Here is a 14,836-nt window from a genome sequence, read left to right as displayed (position 1 = left end):
GTCTCAAACAGGGTTCTCTTGATGCTGAGAGTTATTGCAACCTGTTCAGACGATGGTCTGCAGAGGTCAGGTGAAACGACCCTGCACTCAAGTTTCAGTTCAGTTTCTGGCTGGCTTGAGTGAAAGGGTTAAAGATTTGCTCATTGCATTCCCTGTACCTGATACTTTGCAAGTTGCCATGCAGTTAGCTATCCGTGTGGATAGAAGGTTGAGGGCCAGACAGAATGAGGAGAGGTTTCCCATATTGCTGGAGTCTGTTTCTCACGATAATCCTGCTGACACTGGAGAACCTATGCAGGTGAGGGCAATGTCATCCCGTTCCAGGAGGTTCTCTGAGGGACTTTGCTTGTATTGCGGTAAGGCTGATCATTTTTTAAAGCAATGCGAGATTCGCTTAAGGAATGAAAAAAAAAATGGTCAGTAGAAATAACACTCCTGTTCGCATAGCATTTTTACATTCTGCTGGGGTGTTTTTTCCTGGTAATACTACTTGTCAGGGTCGTTCGATTGAGTTTCAGGTAATGGTGGATTGTGGTTCTGCACTTAGTTTGATTGATCAACAATTTCTTGAAAAGTATAAGTTCGGTTCTGAACCTTTGTCGTCTCCTTTTCCTGTGGTGGCGATTGATAATACTCCCCTGGAGCATGGGAGCATTCTTCGTAAGGTTACTGGGTTTCCGCTTACTATGAATATGGAACATCAGGAGCAGATTGACTTATTTGTACTTGCTAAATTGCCTTTCCGGTCGTCCTGGGGTTGCCTTGGTTAAAAGTGCATAATCCTTTGCTGGACTGGTGGTCTGGTTCCATAAGATCCTGGAGTCAGGGGTGTTATGGTAAGTGTTGTAATGTTCACATTGCTGCTGTTGTGAAGGGGGAGTTACCTGAACCCATTCAGGATTTTTGGAGGTTTTTTTCGAAGGTGGTGTCGAAAGCTTTACCACCTCATAGAGATTACGATTGCGCTATTGAGTTCGTCCCTCATGCTAAACTCCCAAAGAGTCGGTTGTTTAATCTGACAATTCCCGAGAGGGAGGCTTTGAAAGAATTCCTTCAGACTAGTTTAGCTGCAGTTCACATAAGACCCTCTAAGTCTCCTGTGGTGGTTGGGTTCTTTTTTGTCAAAAAGAAGGATGGGGGTCTTAGGCCATGTCTGGATTTTCGGGAGATTAATAACATCACTGTGCTCAATCCTTACCCGTTACCACTTATTCCGGATTTGTTTAACCAATTGACCGGAGCTAAATGGTTTTCTAAGATTGACCTTCGTGGGGCATATAATTTGCTGCGGTTGAAGGATGGTGATGAATGGAAGACAGCTTTTAACACCCCGGAAGGTCATTTTGAGTGTTTGGTGATGCCTTTTGGGCTTACTAACGCTCCTGCATTTTTTCAAAATTTCATCAATGACATTCTGAGACCCTTGATCGGTAGGAGTGTTATTGTTTATCTGGATGATAGTTTGATTTATTCATCGGATCTTGAGTCTCATTGGTAGAGAGTCCGCAAAGTTCTTCAGATACTGAGAGATAACACACTCTTTGCTAAATTGGAGAAGTGTCAGTTTGCTGTCCAGAAAATTAGTTTTTTGGGTCACTTTGTCTCTTGTGAATGTTTTGAGATGGACCCGGTGAAAGTTCAGGCTGTGCTGGAGTGGCCAAGGCCTGAAGGTTTGAAGTCCATACAGAGGTTTTTGGGGTTTGCCAATTATTACAGGAAATTCATAAAGAATTTCTCTGTCATTGCTAAACCCATTACTGATCTCACCAAGAAGGGTGCTAATACAGTCCAATGGTCCACTGAGGCTATTGAGGCTTTTGAGTATCTCAAGGAGAGGTTCAGCTCTACTCCTGTTCTTATCCAGACTGATGAGATCAAGCCATTTTTAATTGAGGTGGATGCCTCATCTATAGGCGTTGGGCAGTGCTGTCCCAGGAGAGAGAGGATGGGGTGCATCCCTGTGCTTTCTTTTAAAAAAAAAATTATGAGACAGAGCTCAACTATGATGTTGGGAATCGTAAATTGTTGGCTATTAAACTCACGTTCGAGCATTGGCGACATTTTTTGGAGGGGGCTCGACATCCTATACAGGTTTTCACTGATCATAAGAATTTGATAAATCTGGACGCAGCTAAACGTTTGAATGCCCGTCAGGCTAGGTGGGTACTGTTTTTTGCCCGGTTCAATTTTTCCGTAACCTTTGTCCCGGGGACAAAGAATGTTAAGGCTGACGCTTTGTCTCGTAGTTTCTCTCCAGCAGTGAATGCTGAGAGGGAGGAGTGTATTTTGCAGAGAGGGGTGGTGGTGGCCGCATTGGATTCAGAGTTGGAGAATAGCATCCTAGGAGCTCAGAGTGCGGCACCAACTAACACTCCGTTTGATAAATTGTTTGTGCCTAGAACCTTGAGGAGAGCGTTGTTTATTGAATGTCATGAGCCTCGGTTGCCGGGTCACCCAGGGATTTCGGAAACTAAAAAGCCTATCGGTCGGAGTTTCTGGTGACCAGGGTGGCAAAGAGAAGTCATCAAGTGGGTGCGTCAGTGTTCTGTGTGCGCTAGGTCGAAGGCCTCTCACGCTCCGGCTGCAGGGTTGCTGTGCCCCTTGGAAGTTCCTAGTTCGCCATGGACACACCTTGCCATGGATTTTATCACCGATCTGCCTATATCGGAGGGTTTTTCTGTCATCTGGGTTGTTGTGGACCGGTTTAGTAAAATGTGTCATCTGGTTCCGTTCAACAAGTTATCTTGCGCCAAGACTCTTGCTAAGGCTTTTGTGAAGGAGATTGTCAGGCTCCATGGTGTTTCCACGGACATTGCTTCCGATAGAGGACCACAGTTTATGGCTCGCTTTTGGCGTGCTTTTTGTGACAGATTGAAAATTCATTTGTCATTCTCGTCGGGGTATCATCCAGAGTCCAATGGACAGACTGAAAGGAAGAACCAGGATGTCGAGCAGTTTTTGAGATGTTTTGTGGCAGACAATCAGGAAATGTGGTCGGAATTTCTACCTCTTGCGGAGTTTGCCCTTAATAATCGTACTTCTTCCTCGGCTGGGTGTTCTCCATTTTTTTGTTGTACTGGCAGGTATCCATCTTTTGGTCCATTTTGCAAAGTTGGGGCTGCTGTACATGAGGAGGACAATTTTTCTGGTGATTTGGAGAGGGTTTGGACCAGTGTACGCCTGAATCTTAAAGAGGCTAACAGGAGATCAAAAAGGTATTTTGACAAAAAAAGAAAGGAGTCCTTGTTTGCTGTTGGGGACATGGTTCGGTTGTCCTCTAGGAATCTTCGTTTGAAAATTCCTTCTAAAAAACTAGGGTCTAAATTTGTGGGTCCTTTCAAAGTGGTTCAGATTGTCAACTCGGCAGCGGTGAAGTTGGGCATTCCCTCGTCCTGGAGGATTAATTCTGTGTTTCATGTGTCGTTACTTAAGAAGGCGGACACGCCTGATAAGCAGGCGAAGCCTACTGTTCCTCCTGTTGATGAGGACGGTGAATTTGAGATTTCTCACTTTCTTTTAGATCCCAGGTGGCATAGAGGGAGATTACAGTATCTTGTGTCCTGGAGAGATTTTGGCCCCGAGGATCATTCCTGGGTGAAGGCCGAGGACCTTTCGACCTCAAGGCTAATTAAGGCTTTTCACAGGAGATTTCCTGGTAAGGCTCGGCCTAGAGGATCCGGAGGATCCTCGTAAAAGGGGAGGTACTGTTAGAATCTATGTTGTTTTACTATCGCCCATCTTTTTGTGGTTTGCTGGCTTCTAGTCTTTTCCTCTGGTGCTGGGTGTCTTGGTCATGTGATCTCTTCACTCTTTATTACTCAATTACTCAGCACCTGTCTCCCTTTCCCCGCTGGACATCAGTGTTGTTACGCTTGTGCTCTGGCTAAGTTGCCTTGTTAGTTCTTTGTGCTTAGGAAAATTGATATCCTGGGACTTCTGGTTCCACCAGTTTTGTTTTCTTTTATCTTCGTTTCTGCAACTAACTTTTCTGTTAGGAGGTCTTCTGTTTTTGCTCCCAGTCCTTAGATCTTTTAGGGACACCCTTTCCCCTTCCTTCAGGTCTTCGTTTGAGTTCAGTGCAGGATTGTCGGTGGGGCTATTCACAAGCATAGGGTTTAAGCAGAGTCTCAGTGCAGGGACAGCTTTTCCCTCGTATTCCTTAGTTCTTAGTTGCAGAACCTAACACACAGCTCATCACCCTCAAAACACCATCCCCACTGTCAAACATTGTGGTGGCAGCATCATGGTTTGGGCCTGCAGGAACAGGGAAGATGGTTAAAACTGATGGGAAGATGGACGGAGCCAAATACAGGACCATTCTGGAAGAAAACCTGTTGGAGTCTGCAAAAGACCTGAGACTGGGACGGAGATTTATCTTCCAACAAGACAATGACCCAAACATAAAGCAAAATCTACAATGGAATGGTTCAAAAATAAACGTATCCAGGTGTTAGAATGGCCAAGTCAAAGTCCAGACCTGAATCCAATCGAGAATCTGTAGAAAGAGCTGAAAACTGCTGTTCACAAACGCCCTCCATCCAACTTCAATGAGCTCGAGCTGTTTTGCAAGGAAGAATGGGCAAGAATTTCAGCCTCTCGATGTGCAAAACTGATAGAGATATACCCCAAGCGACTGGCAGCTGTACTCGCAGCAAAATGTAGCGCTACAAAGTATTAACTCAAGGGGGCCGAATAATATTGCAGGCCCCACTTTTCAGATTTTAATTTGTTAAAAAAGTTTAAAATATCGAATAAATTTCGTTCCACTTCACGATTGTGTCCCACTTGTTGTTGATTCTTCCTAAAAAAATTTGAATTTTAAGTCTTTATGTTTGAAGCCAAAAATGTGGCAAAAGGTAGAAAAGTTCAAGGGGGCCAAATACTTTCACAATGCACTGTATATTTCTAAAGGTGCTCTTGACATGAAATTCTCACGAGATGTTGGTAACGCATCAAATCCACACAGTCAAAGAAATCAAACTATAGATGTCCATAAATTAAGTTATGTGTAATAATGAGTACAGGCATAGGGTGGACCTTTGGTAATGTCACCAAAGGTCCTGCTATACTCTCAACATCAGAAACTGGACTAATAATGCGGAACTACGATTATCATTGCAGTTTCTGTTGTAAATTCTGGCTAAGGAATTTAAGGGAGTGGGAGTCCTGAGCAATTGCCCAGTATTCTCACCCTATCGCCAGCCCTAACTATAGTTCCCCCAAAAATGCCTCCAGGCAAGGAAAAACAGTGAAGAGCATGCAGAATACAGCCTTATCTGATTCTGAAAATGAAACGGTTGTAGTGTAGGTATTGTTTTTAACCCCCTCATTGTATTTCTCTTCACAGAGGTTGAACCCTCACCTATCATCAAGTCTAGGTATATCCTAGCAATTTGACATGAGTCAATGAAATTGGAATAACCATTTAAATAATAAAATTTTGGATTTCGGCTACCACCACTAGCTCAATCTTCCTGCTTAGAGATCTATACAGCTGTATACAAGCTTTACACTTGATATATAAATAAGTTTGTAAGGAGCTCCCCCTAGTGGTGACTACACACAGATAGAATTTATAATGTTATTGATGACTTACAGCTTCACCCACTAGAGGGAGGGAGGTTTCCAGAAATCTGCAATGCATAAAAGAGCCAGTTTAAAAAAAATTTGCATTTGCAAACCACAAGGTCAATCAATGTAAATTGACCACCAATCAAAAGTATTCAAAGTATACAGTTTATTTATATAGAAAAAAAGCACATCTGCAATCATAGAGACTAAAAGATAAGCTCAGTCATCATGACCTAAAATCATAAATACAATAAAAGCAGACTTAAAGGAGATGGTCAAGGTCACATATACATATAGTACGGTAGTACAAATTCAATCAAATCCAATTGGGCATCAGCATGCAGTCAAGAGCAGCATGGGTAAGGAAGTTGTCAACACTACACCATAAATTCATAGCAGTAGTGTACTGCTAATAGCGGTAGATCACATGGCTGCTATATGGTCCATAAGTTGGATGACCCATTCCCGTCCCCTTGTTCCCTTCAAGACCAGCATCACACTTTCAACTGTATCTACGTCCTTGATGCCGATACAATTGAAAGCAATGGTGGAACTGGGAGCTGTCAGATCCCTCCTGAGTAATACTCTCTGTTCAGCGGGTGCGATGACAACACCACATCATGCTCACTGTGCAGAGCTTCAGACCACATGCTCTAGAGACTAGAGCAGCAGGGGAACGGGGTGAGGTGAGTATTTTTTTTTACTCAATGAGTATATTGTGGGGGCCATTATACTGTTTGAAGTGCTATGTGGTGGCTATTATACTGTTTGGAGTGCTATGTGGGGACCATTATACTGTTTGGAGGGCTATATGGGGGGTATTATACTATTTGGAGAGCTATGTGGTGAACATTATACTATTTGAAGGGCTATTGCGGGCCATTATACTATTTGGATGGCTATGTTGTGGGCCATTTACTATTTTGGAGGCCATGTGGGGACTATTATACTATTTGCAGGGCTATGTAGAGGCCATTATATTATTTGGAGGGCTATGTTGAGAGTCATCATACTATTTGGATGGCTATGCTGGGGGGCATTATACAAATTGGAGTTCTATGTTGGGAGTCATTATACTATTTGCAGGGCTATGTTGGGGGCCATTATACTATTTGGAGGGCTATGTGGGGACTATTATATTATTTGGAGGGCTTTGCTTGGGCCATTATTCTATTTGGTAGTGCTATGTTGGGGGTCATTATACTATTTGGAAGGTTATATTGAGGCCATTATGCTATTTGGAGGGCTATGTTGGGGGCCATTATGCTATGTGTAGAGTTATGTGGGGGGCAGTTATACTGTTTGGAGGGCTATGTGGGGGCCAATTATACTGAGTGGATGGCTATTTTGAGGAAAATTATTCTGTTTGGTAGGCTATGGGGGAGCCAATTATACTGTGTGGAGGTCTTTGTGGGGGCCAGTTATATTGTGTGCAGGGATATGTGGGGACCATCTATCACGGGTGTGTGAAATGTGACAGTCGCTCTGCCGTTGGTTGCAGAAGATCTCTTCATTTGGCATTCTAGACAAATTCTTAGATCTGTCTCACTCTAGGACCCAGCAGCTACCTCCCTCCTGCTAATTGTCACCCAGGCCTGGGTGTTTAAATTCTATCTGTTTGCTACAGGTAGGTGCCGATGATGTTCACATGTTCCCTTGTGAAGGCTTGGAGCTATTGCAGTCTGCTTACTTCTCTCAGAAGAGGAAGTATGGTGTAATCTCTCTGAAGTCAGCTCAAGCTAAGTTACTGTCCCCTGTGTTTGTCTCCCTTGTTGTCTTTAGTTGTTAGTGGGGACTGACTAGTACTCATCCCCCCTTCCTTATCCAGAGCCAAGCTCTAGGGAAATACAGGATTTAGATTCCAGTGCGGCGATTGGTGAGGAACCAGTATAGGGACGTTAGGGGAGACAGGGTGATATCAGATCAGCCTAGGAGGTCTCCACTCCCCCTTTCCCTAGTGTCTGGGCTCCCTTCCGCTCTTTTCTTCGTGTTGCACTTAGTCTTTCCTACACCTTGCATAACATTATCACCGGCCGTACACATTTAGGAAAAAAAAACTGACTCTTGGGTTTATTTGTGTGTTGTTGTTTTTCCGGGCGTGGTTTGTTTTTTTTCCTTTCTCCCTTTGTATGGGTTCAGTTACAGAGCTCACAGAGCGGCTTCATGTTCTGTCTCTGGAGGTGAATGACCTCCATTGTGAGGTTCAGCAACAGCATCAGCGGCTACAGGTCGCTAATTTGGGGGTCTCTGCAGGGAGGCCTGTCCAGCCTGAACCTAAGGTTGCCCTCCCGGACAGGTTTTCAGGAGGTAGAGACAAGTTTTTTTGTGTTCAAGGAAGCCTGCAAACTGTACTTTAAACTTTGTCTGGAAGTGAGGAGCAACTAGTAGAAATTGTGATCTCACTGCTGCAGGGAGTTCCTCAGTCCTGGGCTTTTTCTTTACCGCAGGTATGGGTTCAGTTGCAGAGCTCACAGAGCGGCTGCACGTTCTGTCTCTGGAGATGAATGACCTCCGCTGTGAGGTTCAGCAACAGCATCAGCTGCTACAGGTCGCTAATGTGGGGGTCTCTGTAGGTAGGCCTGTCCAGCCTGAACCCAAGGTTGCCCTCCCGGACAGGTTTTCAGGAGGTAGGGACAAGTTTTTTGTGTTCAAGGGAGCCTGCAAACTGTACTTTGTCCGGAAGTGAGGAGCAACTAGTGGAATTTGTGATCTCACTGCTGCAGGGAGATCCTCAGTCCTGGGCTTTTTCTTTACCACAGGATCCGGTTTGTCTCCAGTCTGTGGAGGTTTTTTTTTTTGGGGCCCTGGCCCTTATCTATGATGACCCTGACCGAGTCACCTTGGCTGAGTCTAGGATATGTCGCCTTCAGCAGGGGAATCGGTCAGTGGAGACGTACAGTTCTGAGTTTCTGGGCAACGGATTCTAAATGGAATGACTCGGCCCTTAGAAGCCAATTTTATGAGGGTCTTACTGAAAGGTTGAAAGATGCTTTGGCAGTATATGAAACTGCTGAGTCCTTGGAGGCTGCCATATCATTGGCTATACGTATTTATAGACGCCTTCGGGATAGGCGGGTGAGACCATCTTCTCTGGGGCCTTCTTGTCGGGGTTATGTACCTCTGCTGGGGTAGCGGTCTGGTGATGAACCAGTACTGGGGGAGATGGAGGAACCCATGCAGTTAGGGGGTGCCTCTGCATCATACATTTCCCCAGAAATTCGCAAGAAAATAGGCGTATGTTTTTTTTGTGGGAAAAGGGACATTTAATTGGGGTCTCTCCTTTAATTCCTAAACAAAAGGAGACTTGATTACCCCTTGGTAATCTGGAGTTGGATAAGCAAGGGGTGCATTTATCGCCAACCTGCCATTGCTGGTTAGTCCTAACAGCAGAGGGGGATGCTAGAGAGTGAAACAGAGAACATTTCTGTGTTTGTTCACAGTGGAGCTGGAGTCAGCAGTACTTGCTGTACTTTAGCTAAGCCTATTCCCATCTTCGCCATCGACTCAGCGCCACTTGCACAGAAAGCATTAACTCAGATTGTACATAATGTAAAGCTGATGGTGGGGTCGGTTCATTGTGAAATAATCCCTTGCTATATCCTGGACGGTCTTCCCACCCCAGTTGTTTTGGATCTTCCCTGGTTGATGAAACCTAATCCATTGGTGGATTGGCAAGCCAAGGAGATCATTGAATGGGGAGATTACTGCCATGAGAACTGTTTAGATATTTCCCTTGCTACAGTCTCTACGGAAATATTACCTGCTTTCTGTCTGGTTTTGGGGATGTTTTTTCTGAGAGGGGGTGTCAGGATTTATCTCCTCATCGGGCATATGATTGTTCTATTAACTTGACCCCCGGAGCTAAACTACTGAAGTCCAGACTGTATAATCTTTCTGGCCCTGAGAGACAAGCCATGAGGGATTTCATTGTGTAAAGTCTGGAGAAGGGACACATCAGGCCCTCATCTTCGCCCGTGGTGGCAGGGTTCTTCTTCGTGAAGAAAAAAAATGGCGGCCTACATCCCTGTTTAGATTTCCAGGAATTAAATCAAATTACCATCCGAGATCCATACCCTCTTCCTCTGATTCCATATTTGTTCAGCCACGTTATGGGAGCTAAGGTATTCTCCAAGTTGGATTTAAGGGGAGCCTACAAACTGGTTAGAATCAGAGAGGGGGATTAATGGAAAACAGCGTTCAATACCCCTGAAGGGCATTTCGAGAGTCTGGTTATGCCTTTCGGTTTGACCAATGCACCTGCGGTGTTCCAGCATTTCATAAATTATATTTTCCATCATTTGGTAGGAAAGTTTGTGGTTGTCTATCTGGACGATAATTTGGTTTACTCACCTGATTTGAAGACACATCGGGGGCATGTTAAACAGGAGCTCCAGATATTAAGGGATAACAGACTATTTGCCAAACTGGAAAAATGTGTTTTCGCTGTTTAGGAGGTGCAGTTTTTGGGGTACTTGTTGTCATCTTCGGATTTGTCGATGGATCCGGAGAAGATCCGTGCAGTCCTTGATTGGGACCGTCCCGAGAACCTGAAGGCTCTACAACGTTTTCTGGGCTTTACTAATTTTTATTGTAAATTCATCCAAAATTACTCAGTAATCGTGAAACCCCTTACTGACATGAATAGAAAGGGGTCTGATTTTTCCAAATGGTCAGATGCCTCCCTCCAGGCTTTTTCTTCCTTAAAGAATTGTTTTACCACGGCACCTATACTCAGTCAACCTGATGTTTCCCAACCCTTTATTGTGGAAATTGATGCGTCGGATGTGGGGGTTGGGGCTGTGTTGTCTCATGGTCCGTCCCCTGGTAAATGGCGTCCATGGGGGTTTCTTTTCTAAAAAATTGTCTTTGGCTGAGAGAAATTATGACGTGGGTAATAGGGAACTTTTGGCGATCAAATTGGCATTTGAAGAATGGCAACATTGGTTGGAGGGGGCTGTCCATCCTATTATTGTTATTACTGACCATAAGAACCTGTCATATTGCCAATCAGCTAAGCGTCTCAACCCTAGGCAAGCCAGATGGTCCCAGTTTTTTACTAGGTTCAATTTTGTTGTCACTTTTCGTCCAGGGGTCAAAAATGTTAAGGGTGATGCTTTGTCCTTGAGCTGCCCTGGTGGTGGTGACCATGAGAACCCTGCCCCGATATTACAGAAAGGGGTAGTCATTTCGGCATTGTATCCTGAACTGGAGGGTGAGGTGTTGGAGGCTCAGGGGGACGCCCCTGCTTCCTGCCCTTCAGGAAGGTTATTTGTACCATCTAATCTGCACCGCAAAGTAATTAAGGAACATCACAACTCTGTGCTTGCTGGTCATCCAGGTTGTAAGGCAACCGCGGACCTTCTATCTTGTCATTTTTTGTGGCTGGGGTTGCATCGGGATGTGATTAAAGACGTGTCTGCTTGTAGTATTTGCATGCGTTCTAAGGTTTCGCATACCCGTCCGTCTGGTACTCTTTTTCCGCTACCTATCCCTAGCAGGCCATGGACACACTTTTGCATGGATTTTATTATTGACTTACCGGTTTCTGCAGACAAAACGGTGGTTTTGGTGCTTGTAGATAGGTTCAGTAAAATTGTTCACTTCGTCGCATTACCTGCACTTCCAAATGCCAAGACACTTGCTCAGGCATTTATAAATGAGATCGTGAAGCTTCACGGGGTTCCCTCCGATGTGATGTCAGATCAGGGGATCAAGTTTGTTTCCAAGTTCTGGAAAGCATTTTGTTCTCGACTGGGGGTGCAGCTGTCTTTTTCCTCTGCATTCCACCCTCAGTCAAATGGACAGACCGAGTGCATCAATCAGAACTTGAGACCTACCTCAGGTGTTTCGTCTCCGAAAATCAGGAGGATTGAGTGTCCTACTTTCCGCTGGCAGAATTTGCCATTAATAATCATCGTCAAGAAATCAACTGGCAGGTCACCGTTCTTTGGTGCATACCGTTACCATCCACAGCTTGGTACCTTTAGTGGGGGAGGAGCTTCGGGAGTTCCTGAGGAGGAACGTTTTGCTTTGTCGCTCTTATCAGTATGGCGGGGGGTTCTGTGTAATTTAAAGATCATGGGAGACAGGTATAAATGTATGGCTGACAGAAAACGCTTGCCAAGTCCGGACCTGAATATTAATGACTTTGTGTGGTTATCTACCAGGAATATCAAGTTGAAAGTCCCTTCTTGGAAGCTGGGACCTAGGTTTATTGGTCCCTATAAGATAACCGCTGTCATTAACCCAGCAGCGTTTCGTCTTGAGCTTCCTCAGGCCCTTAAGGTCCACAATGTTTTCCACAGGTCCTTACTCAAGAAATATGTGGAATCTCTTGGGCCCTCACCCCTACCACCACCCCCAATAATGGTTGATGGTAATCTGGAGTTTCAGATTTCGAGGATTGTAGATTCTCGTCTCCAACGTCCCTACAATACTTGGTGCATTGAAAGGGTTATGGTCAAGAAGAGCGGATGTGGGTTTCTGCATCAGAGGTGAACACTCCCAGGTTGGTTCATTCATTCCACACCTCTTATCCTGAGAAACCTGGTCCTGAGTGTCCGGAGGCCACTCGTAGAGGGGGGGGGGGTACTGTCACGGGTGTGTTAGATGTGACAGACAGTTGCCCTGCAGTTGGTTGCAGAAGATCTCTTCGTTTGGCTTTACAGACAGCTTCTTAGATCTGTCTCACTCTAGGACCCAGCGGCTACCTCCCTCCTGCTAATTGACACCCAGGCCTGGGTGTTTAAATACTTTCTTGTTTGGAAGATATGTAGGGGGAAATTATACTGTTTGGAAGGCTATGTGGAAGCCAATTGTACTGTGTGCAGGGCTATGGGGGGGGCATTTATTCTGCGTAGATCGCTATGTGGGGGTCAGTTATACTGTGTGAAGATTGCCGGTGCCATCCTACTGTGTATGGGGACCTTTATGCTGTGTGTGATGGCCATAATACTGTCTTAGGGTCAATGTGAGGGCATTATACTGTGTTGAGGTTACTGTAGGGGTATTATATTTTGTGTGGGGGGGTACTGTAGGGTCATCATACTGTGCATGTGGAGGAATTCACTTAGGGGGTATCATACTGTGTTTTGGACTTCAATAGCAGCAAAATTAATATGTGAGGGCTGCAAAATTGTGAGATATGCTTTTCTGTGACCCAGCCAAATCTTATTTTTTTTTGGTGGGGGAAGTGTTTGAGGTGGGTCTAATTAGGACATCTGGCATGGAGCCCCATGATTTCTATGTACTACCCTGATCCCTAGTATCCCAACTGGTGACTAATTCAAATATGGTTATGACACAGTACACTCGATATACAACACCAGCAGATCAGATAATGATTCTTATTTCGACATCAGCTTTCTCAAGGGGTTCCTAGGAAAAAAGTTGATGTCAACTTTCATGTTAACCTTTGAGCTGAAAGACAATCTTCGTGCAGATAGATATATATGTATAAGTCACCGGTATAATATTAGGAGCTGATTTGTTATAGCATTTGCTACTTTTTTTTCCTAGTTTTTGGTGTTTTTTCACCTGTTTTGCCTTTTTCTTCTTTTAACTTCCACTTTTTTTATATTTTAGAAGTGATCACCTGTTTTTTTATGTTCGTCGTTGTGGACAGAATTTGGGGTTTTCAGATATTATTGGTTGATTCATCAATTGCGATTTTGTTTTTGTGTAAATGTACACCAGTCCTCCTTTGGAGTGATTTTATGTACATCTGACATTTTTGTGCAATTGTTTTGACATTTTAACAGATTATGACCATGTTGCAAAACAGGTTAAAGACAAAAATAAAGAGCATTTTTTATTTTGTGAAAAATTCATGAACTGCAGGTGTCACTTTGAAGAATTTGGCCCTAAAAACTTCAATAAAATGTTAATTGAAAAATTATGACTAACAAAAAAAACTGCAAATGATTAATTAAGTCCTTAGAGGCTTATTCATATACTGACATAGAAATGCTACTGCAGACAGGGCCCGATCAGGGATTGGAGTTGCATTTCTAGAAACACCGGCACTTTTGCTAAATTTGAAGTATGGGTGTAGCCCTGCCCCTAACCATCTCCTCCCAAACTGGCGTGAAAACCCCAAAAGTAGCTAAAAGATTGTGACTTTTCAAGGTGTTTTACGCCTGTTTTCTGGCATAAAAGCTTTCGAGAATCAGGGCCTTAAGCCCTGATTTATCAAGATCGGCGTTGTTCACACTGGACTTGATGAGAAGGTGTACTGGAGTCAGAGGCTCCTGATTCATTCAGAGGCACATGCCTCTTGATGAATCAGGCGTATCTGAAAAGTGGCGTGCACCTCGCCACAAATTTTACTCAAGTTAGGGACTGGAGTAAGATATTTGGTGTAAGTTACGCCACAGTTCATCATGAATTAGACAAACGAGCGCCGCCACACCTTGTTGCACCCCCACAAAATTTTAGCGACTTTTCAAAGCATTATTCTGCCGTACTTGCTTTGGCGAATCGGGGCAGTAGTATTTACTGTTTTGTATGTTAGCATTTTACCTAATTGTACCAATGGCTTTTTACTTTATGCTTACACAATATAATCAGGGTACAAGTCAGCAAGGATGCCATATGCATGCCATCTATTAATCTTCATTAATCCTTGACTCATATTATAATTTTTTCTATTATTTTCTGCTATTGTGTAAGATTCAGCTACCATTGTGCGATATCTTTTAGTATGTCTGAAGATTGCAGTATTGGTTACAAAACTATTGAAATACTGAACATTTTTAGTTTGTTGAAGTCTTTTCTGCACACTTTAATTATCTAGTCGTGGAATCACCCAGACACCTTAACAAAGAACATAGGGATTTAATTGCGAGATAATTTATAAAAAAAGGATTACAAATTATATCCAACAAAATGAGAAATACTTTTTTATGTCCGCAGAGCTAATACTTTTGATGTATTTTATTTTTTATTCAACTCTAATTGTTTCTGTAATTTTCGCTTCCTGACATGTTATTAATCAACCGCAGGAGAATAAAAAATGGGAATGTAATTCCTAGAATAAAAGTCTTTCCTGCAGTTATCTTCATAGAGGCTATTCTTGAAAATGGATATGTTATCTTTAATTCTACACAATTAACCTTTTCTTTGGCTATAGGGAAAGAAGCTGGCGGGTGAGCCGACCATTTAGAAGATGAGTTTTATAAGAGTTCTTCTAATTTTCCTTTGTGTAAGTGACACTGACATACCTTTTGTCTCCTTTCCGCCTCCTCTTCAGGGAGAGCAAATTATT

This window comes from Phyllobates terribilis, unplaced genomic scaffold, assembly GCF_046119375.1.
Source record: "Phyllobates terribilis strain yellow unplaced genomic scaffold, ASM4611937v1 Scaffold_9__5_contigs__length_417890890, whole genome shotgun sequence".
Classification (NCBI taxonomy): domain Eukaryota; kingdom Metazoa; phylum Chordata; class Amphibia; order Anura; family Dendrobatidae; genus Phyllobates; species Phyllobates terribilis.
This window is presented reverse-complemented; position numbering follows the sequence as displayed.